Raw genomic sequence first — 15,521 nt, 5'->3', positions numbered from 1 at the left:
GGGGACACCCTCGACATGGCTAGGTGCTTGGGAGCTGTCTAAACAGCCCCTTTATATGTTTTTGCACTTTGAATTTCATCCCCCTGTCAGATTGCGAGTGAGAAAATGGCGGCCGCCGCTTCCTGGTTTCGACCGATTCGAATGTTTACTAAGATCTAAGAGCCAATCAGAATCGCGCTCGCGCACGTCACCGTACGCGTACGGTAAGCGCACCGTAAGCGCACCGTAAGCTGGCTCAGATATATATATTGATTTAAAGGCTATTTTCTCAGAATCTACTGAACAGATTTACACCAAACCTACAAAAGGCACTTCCTTGACCTGAGGACTACCTCTCTGCCAAATTTCAAGTAATTCTGTTCAGCCGTTCGGGCTGTAGCTGTTTCTAAAGGTCCTATGGAAAAATGCATGGGAAAAACGCGTTTTGGGACCCCCCTTTTATCTCAGCCCCCGCTTGACGAATGCCCCCGAGACTTTCAGGGTAGGAGCGGAGCGTAGCGCCCCACCTATTTTGAAAAATTCACGAGAATTCGTCAAGCGGCGCCAAAGTTATTCAAAATAGAATGTTGCGGATTTCCTATGGAAACGTGGTCCTAACTATAACTACCTACTGGCGACCGCCAGTAGGTAATATATATATATATATATATATATATATATATGATAGAATATGCTACTTACCAGTATGCATCTGTTCTTGGCATGTAGAGCTGCAGATCTACACACTTGTGCATAGATCGCCATCTGGTGTTGGGCCCGGATGTTTGCAGTTGTTTTTCCTCTTGGAAAGTCTTTGGAAGTCACGAGGTAGGTGACTCCTCCTTTGGATCGTATTGCGCATGGGCTTCGGCTCCATCCTCAGATTGTTTTTCGCTAACAGGGAAAGATGGAGCGTAGTAATAACAGGAAAGATGCCCATGTGTGTTGTATCTAGATAAGATGAAATGGAACAGATAAAGGTAGCCGGGGAGGCGGGGAGGCGTGTGTAGATCTGCAGCTCTACATGCCAAGAACAGATGCATACTGGTAAGTAGCATATTCCGAGGCATATGAGCTGCAGATTACACACTTGTGCATAGATTATATAGCAGTACCCACCCTTAGCGGCGACCACCCGTATCTGTTGCAGTGGTTTGAAATAATGTTTTGAGTATAGCCTGGCCCACACTAGCTTGTTGCTTAGTTTGCACATCTACACAATAGTGTTTAGTAAAAGTGTGCGGTGTTGACCATGTAGCTGCTCTGCAGATATCATCTAATGGGATGGTCCCTAAAAATGCCATTGAAACCCCTATTTTGCGTGTAGAGTGGGCTTTAGGGGGAACGGATAGCGTTAGTTTTGCTTTGTGGTAGCAAATCTGAATGCATTTGACAATCCACCTAGCTATTCTCTACTTGGAGACGGGGTTGCCCTTGTGTGGTGGAGAGAAAGAGACAAACAGTTGTTTGGTCTTGCGGAAAAGGTTGTGTTCTCTGTATGTAGTAGAGTATGGCTCTTTTGACATCTGGTATGTGAAGAGCTCTTTCTGCAACGGTTTGTGGTTGCGAGAAGAAAACTGATAGTTCTACCACTTGGTTTATGTGAAAGGGAGAAATGACTTTAGGGAGGAATTTTGGGTTGGTACGGAGAACAACCTTGTTATGGTGCATTTGCAGAAAATGTTCTTGAATGGCAAGTGCTTGTATCTCACTGACCCTTCTGAGGGAAGTGATGGCTACAAGAAAAGCGGTTTTCCATGTTAGGAATTGGAGTTCACATTTGTTCAGAGGTTCGAAGGGAGGCCCCATTAGTCTGGTGAGAACGATGTTTAGGTTCCACACAGGTGAGGGTGGCAGTCTGGGTGGAATTATCCTTTTAAGGCCTTCCATGAAGGCTTTAATGGCAGGTACTCAGTGATAGATGTTGCCTGTTTTGCAGATAAGCTGCAATGGCTGTGAGGTGCAGTCTTATAGACGTATAGGCTAGATTGCATCTTTGCAGGTGTAGTAAATAGCCTATGATGTGTTGAACGGACACATCTAGGGGATTGATGGTATTGTTGTGACAGTAGACAACAAAACGTTTCCACTTGGCGGCGTAGCACGCTCTAGTGGTGGGTCGCCTAGCTTCTTTGATGACGTTCATACAGTCAGGGGGAAGATTGAGGTAACCGAATTCTAGGATTTCAGGAGCCAGATCGCTAGGTTGAGCTGGGTCCGGGTGTCTGATCTCTCCATGGTTCTGGGTTAAGAGGTCTGGAGAGAGGTGTAACTTTTGGTGTGGTACTACAGATAATTCCAGCAGTGTGGTGTACCACGGTTGTCTGGCCCAAGTTGGAGCTACTAGTATGAGAGTGAGGGAGTGTTGTTGTAGTTTGCGCACCACTAATGGAATGAGTGGGAGAGGCAGAAAAGCGTACGCAAATCTGCCTGACCAGTTAATCCATATCGCATTGCCTTTGGACAATGGGTGTGGATATCTGGTGGCGAAGCTTGAGCTTTTGGAGTTTTCGTGGGTGGCGAAGAGGTCTATCTGTGGATGCCCCCACAGTTGAAAGTACGGGTGAAGAACTTGTGGATGTAGTTCCCACTCGTGGATCTGTTGTGTCTGTCTGCTGAGTAGATCGGCCATAGTGTTTTGGACTCCTGGGACATGTTGGGCCAGGAGAAAGATTTTCTGGGGTATGGCCCATCTCCATATACTCTGTGCTAGCGGAGAGAGCTGTGGAGAGTGTGTGCCGCCTTGTTTTTGTATGTAGTACATGGCTGTCCTGTTGTCTGTGCGGATTAGGACTGCCTTGCCTGAAATCTGTGTTTGGAAGGATTTCAGGGCTAAGAATATCTCTAGTAACTCCAGATGGTTGATGTGGAGTAACTTTTGTTGAGGTGTCCATCTGCCCTGCATGGTGTGATGTAACAGGTGAGCTCCCCAGCCAGAGAGCGATGCGTCCGTTGTCAGTATTATCTGAGGAACCGGGTCCAGGAACGGTCGCCCTTTGGAATGGTGGTCCACCACTGCAGAGAGCGATGGGTACGACCGTCTACCAACACCAGATCTGTTAATTGATCTTGGGCCAGGTTCCATTGGCACGCTAAGCACTCCTGGAGAGGACGCATCTGGAGTCTTGCGTGAGGTACTATGAATATGCAAGAGGCCATCAACCCGATTAGTTGCATAAACACTCGAGCTGGAAGGGAGTGTTGTGCTGTAAATTTTGCGCGTAGAGACTGAATGCTTGTGATCCTGGCCAGACTGGGGTAGGCTAGCGCTTTTGAGGCGTCTATGGTGGCACCGAGGTATTGTTTTACGTGGGACGGTTGCAGATGGGACTTTGCGTGGTTTACCGTGAAGCGCAGTTGGTGAAGTAGCTGGATAGTGGCATGCGTGTGTTGTACACACTGGTTGTATGAGCTGGCTTTTATTAGCCAGTCGTCCAGGTATAGGAAGACATGGATGTGTTGTCTCCTGAGGTGTGCTGCCACGACTGCTAGGCACTTGGTGAATACCCGTGGTGCTGTTGTGACTCCGAATGGGGGTACTTTGAATTGGTAGTGTTGGCTGTCCACTACGAATCTGAGGAACTTCCTGTGAGCGTGGTGTACAGGAATGTGGAAGTAAGCGTCTTTTAGGTCTAAAGTGGTGAGGAAGTCGTTTTGGGAGAGCAGGGGGAAGTACCTGCTGAAGTGTTACCATGTGAAAATGGTCTGAGTGTATGTATGTGTTTAGGGGCCGGAGGTCTAGGATGGGCCGTAGAGTCTCGTCCCTTTTTGGTATGAGAAAATATAGGGAGTAAACCCCCCAGATTTTGTTGGTTGGTAGGAACGTGTTCTATCGCCCCTTTTTGTAGGAGGGATATTACCTCCTGCTTTAGTAATGCTAGATGTTCCTGTGACATTGGGCGTTGTCTGGGTGGAATGTTTGGGGGGGGGTAGACATTAGCTCTAGGCAGTAGCCTGACCGAATTATTTGTGTCACCCATTTGTCTGAGGTGATGGTAGCCCAGACATGAAGGAAATTTTGGAGTCTGCCCCTGACTGAGTGGGATGGTCTGGGGGGAATGGCGGGAAGTCATTGGGTAGGTGTGGAGGCAGAGCGGGCGGTGTTTGTTTTGCCTCTGCCTTTATTATTGTTGCCCCTGTAGCCGCCTCTTTGGTAACCCCTTGTGAAGGTGGATTGGGTAGGTGCTTTGTATGACGTGGAAGCGGTATCAGAGGAGTAGCCTCTGGATGTGCTCCGAAAGGAGGAACTGCGAAATGAACGCCTGGGAGGGTGTGATTGTAAGGCTCCCATCGATTCCACCGTGTAGGTGTCTTTTTTCATTTTTTCTAGGGCCTCATCCACTTTTGGGCTGAACAGATGTTCCTGGTCAAAGGGATGGTTCAGGATGGAAGCTTGCACTTCTGGTTTAAATCCTGAGATACTGAGCCAGGCATGGCGACGTAAGAGGACGCTAGTGTTGATGGCCCTGGAGGCGGTGTCTGCTGCATCTAGGGCACAACGGATGGAGGTATTAGTGATGGTTTTGCCCTCCTGTATTAACTTGTTTGCCCTGTTTTGGTATTTGTCAGGGAGGTGTTGCATTATGGCTTCTAACTCGTCGTAATGGGTCCTGTCATATCTAGCCAGTAACACTTGTGTATTGGCGATACGCCATATGTTGGCAGCTTGTGATGCAGTGCGCTTGCCGGATGCGTCCAAGAGTTTTGACTCTTTGTCAGGTAGTGGTGCTTCGCCTGACGCCTGGGAGTTGGCCCTCTTCCGTGCTGTGGACACTACCAGTGAATCTAGCGGTGCTGGCCCTATGATGTAGGAGGGATCTGTAGGGGCGGCTTTGTATTTTCTGTCAATGCGCGGGTTAAGGACCCTGGCTCTGACTGGGTCTTTAAAGACCTCTGGCGCATGTTTTACAACTCCTTTGAGCATGGGCTGTATGGAGGTGGCCTTATGCATGGTGTCGAAAGTATCGAGGAGGAAATCCTCCTCAATGGGGTTGGTATGGAGATCTACCCCGTGATAGTGTGCAGCCCTTTGGAGTAAATGGTTGAACCCCACTGAGTCTTCTGGTGGGGATTGTCTCGAAGGATAGATATCATCTTGTGGGATGTTAGGGATGTCGGGGATGTTATAGTCGTCCCATGGGTCTGGGGAACCTGTGGGAGTGGGGTCCCCTGTAGGTAAATCATGGGGCACGTCCCCCATTTCATCATATGTGTCGTCATGATCATCCGGAGGGGGTGTTGGGGAATGATGAGGAGGTGGTGGAGAAGGAGAAGGTGGAAGAGGTGGGAAGGCATTCTGAAAGGTGAGGTAGCAGAGTCATTCCTCTTTGGAGGTGGAGCAGGGGCAGGTTTTTCCAGCTGTCTCTTTTTCATGCTGAGCATCAAAATGTCCGGTTTTGGGATCCTTGGTCAATGTCTTTTGCAAGGGATCCGGTGTAAAGAGTTCTTCTGAAGGTGGTTTATCCGTCGGCGCCGAAGGCGTCGGGCCGTTGGTTTTCTGGCTTTAGTGTCCTGTTATGCGGCTTAGAAAGGGCTTTTTGTTTGGTCGGTGCCAAGATGTGTTTCGGCTTCGAGATCTCGGTGCCGGTGGCCTTGTGTGCTTTTGTCGGTTCCGGGGATGGAGTCGGTACCGAGGAGGTGGAACTGGGTTTCGGCACAGAGTGTTTCGGTATGGGGCTCGGTGCTGAAGAGGAGGCCATTTTCTTTTTCGGCGTTGGTGCAGAGGAGTGTTTGTCGGCACCGACGGTGGGCTGGCTCGAGCCCGAGCCGACGGAAGGCTTAATCGGCTTCTTTACCGGTCCCGAAGGTGCGGTGTGGGAAGCAGTGTCTTTGGTCTTCGCTAGGCGCGAAGGCGTGACCGAAGCCTTTTTCGGTGCCGGCGAGGGTGTTGGGGGGGGGGGGGGGGGGGACGGGGCCAAATTGGTACTCACGACCCTCTGTGCCGGAGGGATGTCCTCCACATCTGAATCGTCAGCTTCAGAAGCGCTGACGAGGCCCTCGTCGGTGTGGTGTTCTTTTGGAGCCCCTCTCCGAAGATGTCATCTGGAATCGCCGTCGACGAGTGCGCCATGGTCCTTCTTGCTCTTCGGTCTCTAATCATTTTCTTGGACCGGAAGGACTTGCACGCCGGACAGTCCCGAGCCTCGTGTTCAGGGGAGAGGCAGAGATTACATACTTCGTGGAGATCAGTATGGGGGAATTTGGACCCACATCGAGGGCACTTCTTGAAGGGAGTCCTTTCCATGAGACAGGACCGGAGCTTGGGTAGGCACGAAGGCCGGCGTCGACGACTGGAATCGAAGGTCTTGATCGATGAGAGCCGCGTCGAGTGTGGAGATCGCGATCAAAACAATACCGCGAATTGGGGTGAGGATTGCGCGTCGATTGAACTGGAAACCTGTTCGGAACCGGAGCGCGAAGATCACATCCGAGCCCGATGGCGGAAAAAAACAATCTGAGGATAGAGCCGAAGCCCATGCGCAATACGATCCAAAGGAGGAGTCACCGACCTCGTGACTTCCAAAGACTTTCCAAGAGTAAAAACAACTGCAAACATCCGGGACCAACACCAGATGGCGATCTATGCACAAGTGTGTAATCTGCAGCTCATATGCCTCGAACATATATCAACCAAAAAGTTACTCTGCATTTGAGGGCCTCACACGTTGTGACAGCGATTTCCCATCTTGCTGGCAGAAAGGAAGGCTTGCAAACAGTGTCCTTTCAAGGATATTCATTCAGCTTTGCATTAAATCCAAACATGTTTCGAGCAGCATTGCCCTCACAACGTGAGGCCCTCAAATGCAGAGTAACTTTTTGGTTGATTTATTACGGTCTGACTAAGATCGGGAGGGCTCCACTGCGGAAAAGCAGGTCTCTGGCGCTAATCATTTTAAGCGCTGATGGGAACGATGTGCTTCCAGTTGGTGGAAATCTGACTTTAGGAAGGTGAGCAACAATGGACTTACATGCTAACCTACTATAGGATTAACAGCGCTTTCATCTGGCAGCATGCACTATGCAATTGATATTGTGGATACTACATCTACCATGATGCTAAGCGAGCTAAAGCCAAGAGGGGCGTGTATTTAACGAGGCGCCGGTGCGCTTTTAAACTTTTTGCTGCTTCCTGAATTTGCCTACGCCAGTGACCAAGGGCAATGCTGCTCGAAACATGTTTGGATTTAAGGCAAAGCTGAATAAATATGCTTGAAAGGACACTGTTTGCAAGCCTTCCTTTCTGCCAGCAAGATGGGAAATCGCTGTCACAACGTGTGAGGCCGTCAAATGCAGAGTAACTTTTTGGTTGAGATGATATATATATATATATATATACACACACACACACACACACACACACACACACACACACACAAAGTAAAAACTACGGTACAGATTAAAACCCAATTTTAAAAAGCACCAAAGAAACTATCCTCTGTGTGAACGCCAAATTTGGTGTCCTTCGCATCAATTATTTCTGTTAACTCATCCAAACCTTCTTATGGTGGTTAAACGTACAGAATAATGACATTTGCTGCCACCCTCCATGACTTTGCCCCACCATCTGTCAACTAATTTGCAAGACACTTTCAAGGTTCAAAGTAAAATACTTGAGTAGATTGAGAACTCAGATGTGAAGTGAGTTATAAAAAAATAAAAACCACCAAGAAGCAGTCAAAACTGATAAGGTAGTTCTATTACCAAATGTTTACGTAAAATAAATGCAAATATTACACCCCTTTTGCCATTTAAGAGGTCCCTATACAAGAAATACCAAAAAAGGCATGTACTTAGGATGACATCAAGGGCACATGCCCTAACAGTATGAATTATTTGCACTCACCTGTGAATGGTCATGTTACCACTGCATAGGAAGGGGTTGTTTAGGACAACTAGACCAACTCGGTGGCCGGTTCTGCCATGATGTACAATTTTAGTGCACCCAGATTTAATTTTCTATCATCCATAGCAGTTCCCCGATTGTATTGTTCCCCGACTGTCTTCACAGACAAGGTTCAGATCTCAATTGTGGATCCTACCGCCTCCAAGAATGATTCTGCTTTACTTTACCAATTATTTCCTCTTCATAAACATCGAGGCTGCCACTGAACCAGACTAGCCAGGTTCATGAACAGTGCACCATTTTCCTCAATTTCTTTCATCAAGAGGGGGAATTTCCCTCCCAAAGGGTGTGGTTCTTTGCCATGGTTGGGGTGCAACTGTCCACATGGTCATAAATTGTTTTTGAATAGCGAAGTTCAGTAACTAGGAGTACGGGATTGCACAACAGTCAATGTGTTCAGGAGCATAATAAAAAAAAAGTCTTCAAGCTTTCATGGCCATTCAGGTTTGGGAACCAGCAGCGCCAGTTTGAACCACAAACTGGCGACTTAATACGAAAAAAACGTCCAAGTCAATTAAATTAAATTCTTGGCTGAAAAATGTAGTTCAATAACCTAACCATGCACAGAAATTAAATGTCTTTTTTGTTTCCAATTTTCTCTAAAACTAATGAAAGGATGCAGAAAGAAAATAGCCCTTTGTTGGACCAAGCTCTGTTTTCTTACTTATTTTGGTGTAATTCTGTTCAGCTGTTTTTGTGGTACCAGAAAACTAACGTTTCTCACATACTTGAGAAAGTAACTTATGGGTTTCTCTCAACAATTCATAACCCCCTAGGCAGCTACCTGCTTTGTAAAGTTTCATGCAGATGCCCCAAACAGTACTACTGATGAACAAGTTACTTACCTTCGGTAACGCTTTTTCTGGTGGATACAGTATCTGCCTGTGGATTCCTCACCTTGTGAATATCCCCTGCGCCAGCATTCCACGGAACTTTTCTTTCCCAGCACTCCACGTCGACGTGGGCGACGTCACAATGCATCGGCTCCGCACGCGACTCCATACGACGTCATCGGAGCCATAAGAACCCCACGTCGGCGTGATGACGTCAGTTCCACCCATTTTTTCCGTGCCTTCGAGGCGAACAGGTGAGCCAATGACAACTCCAAGTATACACAGTATATAGAATACCAATACATATACATAGCATACAAAGCAAAGAAATGCTAATCAAACAAGCATTTCCTACAAATGTACAAGAAAGCATACAAACATTTCAAACAAGACCTATTCCATGGTATACAAAGGTGGACAACGGGGAGGCGGGTGGGTCAGTGAGGAATCCACAGGCAGATACTGTATCCACCAGAAAAAGCGTTACCGAAGGTAAGTAACTTGTTCTTCTGATGGATACATCTGCCAGTGGATTCCTCACCTTGTGAATAGAATCCCACAGCAGTCCCCACTCCTGGAGGAGGGTGTCCACCTTCCTATACCAGAAAGTCTTGCAAGACAGAGCGCGCGAAGTGGCCCTCCCTCCTCATCTCAGAGTCCAAGCAATAATGCTTTGCGAAGGTATGGAGGGAGGCCCAAGTCGCGGCTTTACAAATGTCTGCCACAGGAACACCCCGGGCCAAAGCAGATGTAGATGACTTGGCTCTAGTTGAATGAGCCCTAATACCCTCAGGAGGGGTCTTACCAGCCAGGGCGTAGCAGATCTTGATGGCAAGGATAATCCATCTCGATAACGTGCGCTTGTGCACCGCTCTCCCTTTGGAATGTCCAACATAACCCATGAAGAGCTGATCGTCCAGACGAAAGTCCTTCGTTCTGTCCAAGTAAAAGCTTACAGCTCTCTTTGGGTCCAGGCGATGAAGCCTTTCCTCCTCTTTGGAAGGATGAGGAGGCGGATAGAAAACAGGGAGAGTAATGGACTGCCCCAAATGAAACGGAGTGACAACTTTTGGCAGGAAAGCAGCCCTGGTCCTGAGAACCATCCTTTCAGCATGCAAGGTTAAAAACGGGGGTTTAGAACTAAGAGCTTGAAGCTCACTCACCCTCCTTGCCGAGGTTATGGCTCTAAGAAAAACCACCTTAAAGGACAACAGCCTCAAAGGACAGCTATGTAGAGGCTCAAAAGGAGACCCCATCAGAAAGGTTAAAACAAGATTAAGGTCCCACTGAGGCATTACAAATGGAGTAGGAGGAAACATGTTTGTAAGGCCCTTGATAAACCTCAGAACAACCGGAGATTTAAATAATGATGGTTGATCTGGAAGGCATAGAAAAGCCGATAAGGCTGAAAGATAGCCCTTGACCGTGGCCACAGCACAGCCCTGCTGAGCCAGGGAAAGAGCAAACTGAAGCACATCAGAAAGATGGGCTTTTAAAGCATCAATGGATCTCTCGCCACACCATTTTACAAACTTGGACCACCGGTAGGAGTAAATGGACTTGGTGGAGTGTCGCCTGGCCGATAAAATAACATCCACCACATCAGGTGGGAGAGAGAAGGAATTCAGGTTGCCCCGTTCAATCTCCAGGCATGAAGGTGTAAGCTCTGGAGGTGGGGGTGTAGAGCCTGCCCCTCCGACTGCGAGAGGAGGTCTGCCCTCAGAGGGAGACGGAGCGGAGGGCACGAGGAGAGGTGGAGAAGATCTGTATACCACACCCTTCTTGGCCAATCCGGGGCGATCAATATGACTTGGGCCCGGTCTTGGCAAATCTTCCTCAGAACCCGAGGAATCAAGGGTATGGGAGGAAAGGAGCTGCGAGTCCCAACTCAACTGAAACGTGTCCCCCCAACGCCCCCTGCATCGGATACTGGAGACTGCAGAACGACGGGCAGTGCGCGTTTTCGCGGGTGGCAAACAGGTCCACCCGAGGTGTCCCCCACGCCCGAAAGACGTAACGAACCACCTCCGGATGGAGCCTCCACTCGTGGTCGGCGGAGAACTGCCGACTGAGACTGTCCGCACGTACGTTCAACACACCGGCCAGATGATTTGCCATCAGACAAATCTGATGGTCCTGAGCCCAGGACCATAGACGCAGGCCTCTCTGCATAGACAAAGAGACCCCACTCCTCCCTGCTTGTTGACATACCACATCGCAGTCGTGTTGTCTGTCAGGACTTGAATTGACTGACCGCGAAGGGAAGGGAGGAAGGCCTTGAGCGCCAAACGAATCGCCCGCAGTTCTAAAAGGTTGATGTGAAACAACCTCTCCTCTGGAGACCAAAGTCCTTTGATCTCCAGCTCCCCACCCCACCCTAAAGTGGATGCATCCGTTATCACTGTGGCCACCGATGGAGGTAGATGGAAGGGCTTTCCTTGAGACAGATTGCCCTCCACGCTCCACCAAGACAGATCCGCTGCAGCTTCTCCAGAGATCTTGATCGACTCCCCGAGATCCCCGTTGTGCTGATACCACTGCTTGCGGAGACACCACTGGAGCGCCCTCATGTGCCAGCGTGCATGGTTGACCAACAGAATGCAGGAGGCAAACAGACCGAGCAGGCGAAGGACCTTCAGAACTGGAACAACCGCTCCACTGTGGAATAAAGGGACCATCTCCTGAATGTCGATAATCCTTTGAGGAGGGGGGAATGCTCGACACACAGTAGTGTCCAGTACTGCCCCTATGAACAGGTTGCGTTGAGAGGGCACCAGGTGAGATTTGGGCACATTGATTGAAAAACCCAAGTCGAATAACAGCTGAGATGTCACCTGCAGATGACGCTGCACTATCTCTGGGGACTCCGCCTTCAGAAGCCAGTCGTCCAGGTAAGGGAAAACCGGGATCCCTGACCTCCTGAGATGAGCAGCCACCACTGCCATCACCTTTGTGAAGACTCGAGGTGTGGTAGTAAGTCCCAAACGGGAGGACCGCAAATTGGTAGTGTTGCGACCCAACCGTAAAACGGAGATACTTCCTGTGCGACTTCAGGATTGGGACATGGAAGTACGCGTCCTGCAAGTCGAGCGACACCATCCAGTCTCCTTGCTGCAACGCTTGAAGAACCTGCGCAAGGGTCAGCATTTTGAATTTCTCCTGCCTCAGGTAAAAATTCAAAATTCTGAGGTCCAGAATCGGACGCAATCTGCCATCCTTTTTGGGAATCAGAAAATACCGGGAGTAGCATCCCTGAGCCCTTTCCTGCTCCGGAACCACCTCTATCGCACCCTTCTGAAGCAAGGCCAGAACTTCTTTCTGCAGGAGAAGCAGATGGTCCTCCGAGCAATAACCTTGGCAAGGAGGGTAAGGGGGAGGAAACTCCCGAAAGGGAAGGGCGTACCCAGTCTCTACGAGGTTCAAAACCCAAAGATCGGTTGTAATAGATTTCCAACCCCGTAGAAAGTAGGACACCCAGCCCCCCACAGGTCTTACATGATCCGGGATGGGGGATCTAGGGCTGCTTCCCTGAAGCCTCATTAGGAGGAGGAAGAAGAGGGGTTGCATCCAGAACCTCTCCGACCCTTTGCTTCCCTCTATAGGACCTATAGAGGGGATTCTGCTGTTGTTGCTGCTGCTGCTGGGGTTGTCGGAAGGAACGAAAGGATGACCTTCCGAATCCCCTAGCCTTTCGAAATGTTGAACCCCTAGCAGGAGCCTGCAGACCCAAGGACTTCGCCGTCAACCTACTGTCCTTAAATCGTTGAAGGGCAGAATCTGCCTTCTCCCCAAACAGCTTCTGTCCGTCAAAAGGCAGATCCACCAGCGTGGCCTGAACATCCGCTGAGAAACCAGAAGAACAGAGCCAAGCCTGTCTCCTTGCGGCGGTGGACGACCCCATAATTCTCGCCACCAAGTCTGCCGTATCCAGCCCAGACTGGATCACCTGCCTGGCAGCTGCCTGGCAGCTGCCTGAGTGTCCGCAACAACTTCCAAGAAGGACGACTTATCCCCCTCAGGCAACTTAGGGGCCAAAGTTTTAATAGAGTCCATCAAGGCATCAACATAACGCCCCAGCAAGCATGTGGCATTAGATGACTTCAACGCCATACTTCCTGAGGAGAAGGTCTTCTTGGCCGCCTGATCAACTTTCTTTGACTCACTATCAGCCGGAGACTGAGGGAAAGCACCCGAAGCATGTTTAGAACATGAAGCCTGCACCACTAGGCTCTCCGGAGAAGGATGCGTGGACAAAAAATCCGGGTCTCCTGGTGCAACTCTGTACCTCCTTGCCACCTGTCTGCAAACCGCCGGAGCTGAAAGAGGCTTCCTCCACACCTCCAACACTGGTTCCAAGATAGCCTCATTGAAAGGCAACAAAGGCTCCGAAGCCGACGTCGGAGAGTGTAACACCTCCGTAAGCAGGTTTGACTTGTACTCCACAGAGGGCAGCTGCAGATCTAACAACTCTGCGGCCTTCTTAATCACCACATGGTAGGGTGCCAATTCCTGTGGAGGAGAAGACCTTGCAGAAGCATGCTCCCACTCAGGGGTGGTATCCAAACCACTTGCTTCCTCTATTCCTTCAAACTCATCCGAAGAAGAGTCGACCTCACCTTCTTCCATCTCTGCCCGATATCTTCCTTCCTCCAACACCCTTTGGGCCTCCCGCCTCAACCGGACCCGGGGAGCCGGCGTCGTCGACGTCGTACGCAGCGTCGGTGGAGCCAAAGGCACCGGAGTCAGAGGCGCCATAGGTGGAGTCGGCGGCGCCGGACGCGGCGCCGATGGAGTCGGCCTCGGCGAAGGCTCCGAAGACTGACGGTCCATCCGAGGTCGAGTTGGATCCCCAGCCGGCACCGGAAACTGCCAAGAAGGCGCCATCGGCATAAAGGGCAGAAAAGGGGCCTGAGCGTAACGCTGCGGCACCTCCAGCGTAAACGCCATCGGACCCACGGGACCAGTTGGTGCTCCGGATGGGAAGGATGCCCTATTAAACATACCATACATGGCATTCAGAAATCCTGAGGGATCCGTACCTGGAGCCGGGAATTGGGGATAAGGGACCGTCCCTGTATCCCCTTGTGGAGTCACCGGCGTCGGCTCCGCAGAATCATCCATCGGAGCCGCAGAGTCACACGGCACCGGAACAGCCTCCTCCTGTTCTTGCCCATCCAAAGGCACATCAGACTCCACTTGACCCGGAGTCAAAGCCTTGGACGGAGCCGGTGACGGCGTCGGGGAACGAGCTGGAGCCCGCTTCGGCGAGGGAGATTTCGGAGACTTAGCAGGAGAATGAGAAGGTGACAAGTCCTTGCTCCGACGTAGACGGGGCGAAGCCGACCTCGACCTCCTAGACTTCGAGGACAGACGCCGAGAAGAATGCTTCCTCTTCTTGTGGTGTTTCTTCGACTTCGACGACCTCGAAGTCGATGACTCCCGCCTGGACTTCTCCTTTTTCCTCCCTCTCTTCTCCTCACCGATTTTCTTCATGAAGAGCTTGGTCTTCCTCTCCTTCAGCGCTTTAGGATTCATGCTCCTACAGCAACCGCATTCTTCCATGTCATGATCAGAAGAAAGACACCATAAGCAGTCCTGATGCGGATCCGTCATGGACATCAGGCCTCCGCATTCCCTACAGGGCTTAAAGCCCGACTTCCTCGTCGAAGACATACTGAATTTAACACAGTAACACCGCTAAACTACAAAGTAGCTAGAGAGCACTGGAAAAAAAACGTTGCGCGTCGACGGCATGGAAAAAAGGGAACTGACGTCATCACGCCGACGTGGGCTTCTTATGGCTCCGATGACGTCGTACGGAGTCGCGTGCGGAGCCGATGCATTGTGACGTCGCCCACGTCGACGTGGAGTGCTGGGAAAGAAAAGTTCTGTGGAATGCTGGCGCAGGGGATATTCACAAGGTGAGGAATCCACTGGCAGATGTATCCATCAGAAACAAGTTTATTTGTAATCGCAATTATGTACAGCTAGAGTCTACATGGAGTAGACAACTACCTCTAAGTGAACTGATTATGCCATAACAAAAGCTAATTTTTTTAGATCTAAGATCCACGCATCAAATCAAATATTGGCAAAGCCAATAGGTCTCGCCTGAGCGAGAGCTATTGGCTGTGCAATGTTTTTTAGCCATTACGTACAACAGTGTGGCTGATGTTCAGCATGGCTAAAGGTTAGTGGCATGGAGTGGGGTGGGGAAGATTGCAGTGGGGTAGAGTGGAGTGGGGTAGACTGGCATAGACTGGAGTGGGGGCAGAGCGGGGTAGAATAGAGTGGGGTGGATTGGGTTGGACTGAAGTGAGGCAGTTGGGTAGATTGGCATAGTAGAGTGAGGGAGATTGGTTTGGAGTGGAGTGGGATGTTCGGAGTGGAGTAGATTGGGGAAGATTAGAGTGGGGTAGATGAGGGGTAAACTGAAGTGTGATAGATTGGTGAACAGTAAAGTGGAGTAGAATGGAATGGAGTGGGGTAGAGTGGAGTCAGGTAGATTGATGTGGAATAGAGAAGTTTGGAATGAGGTAGATTGGGTTAGGGTAGATTGGAAGGGGGTGATTAGATGGGGTAGATTGGAGTAGGGCAATATAGGGTTGAGTGGGTTCGATTGGACTGTGGTGGGTAGATTTGGGTGGCATGCTGTAGATTGAGTGAAGGAGACTGGGTAGATTGGAATGCAGTGTGGTATATTGGGGTAGAGTGGAATGGGGTAGATTGGGGTAGAGTGGAATGGGGTAGAGTTGGATAGATTCAAGATTGGAGTGTAGTGGGAGTAATTGCTACATTGGGGAAGA

The sequence above is a fragment of the Triturus cristatus genome, chromosome 3_1 (genome assembly GCF_964204655.1).
Source record: "Triturus cristatus chromosome 3_1, aTriCri1.1, whole genome shotgun sequence".
In the NCBI taxonomy this organism is placed as follows: Eukaryota; Metazoa; Chordata; class Amphibia; order Caudata; family Salamandridae; genus Triturus; species Triturus cristatus.
Note: the sequence above shows the minus strand (reverse complement) of the source record.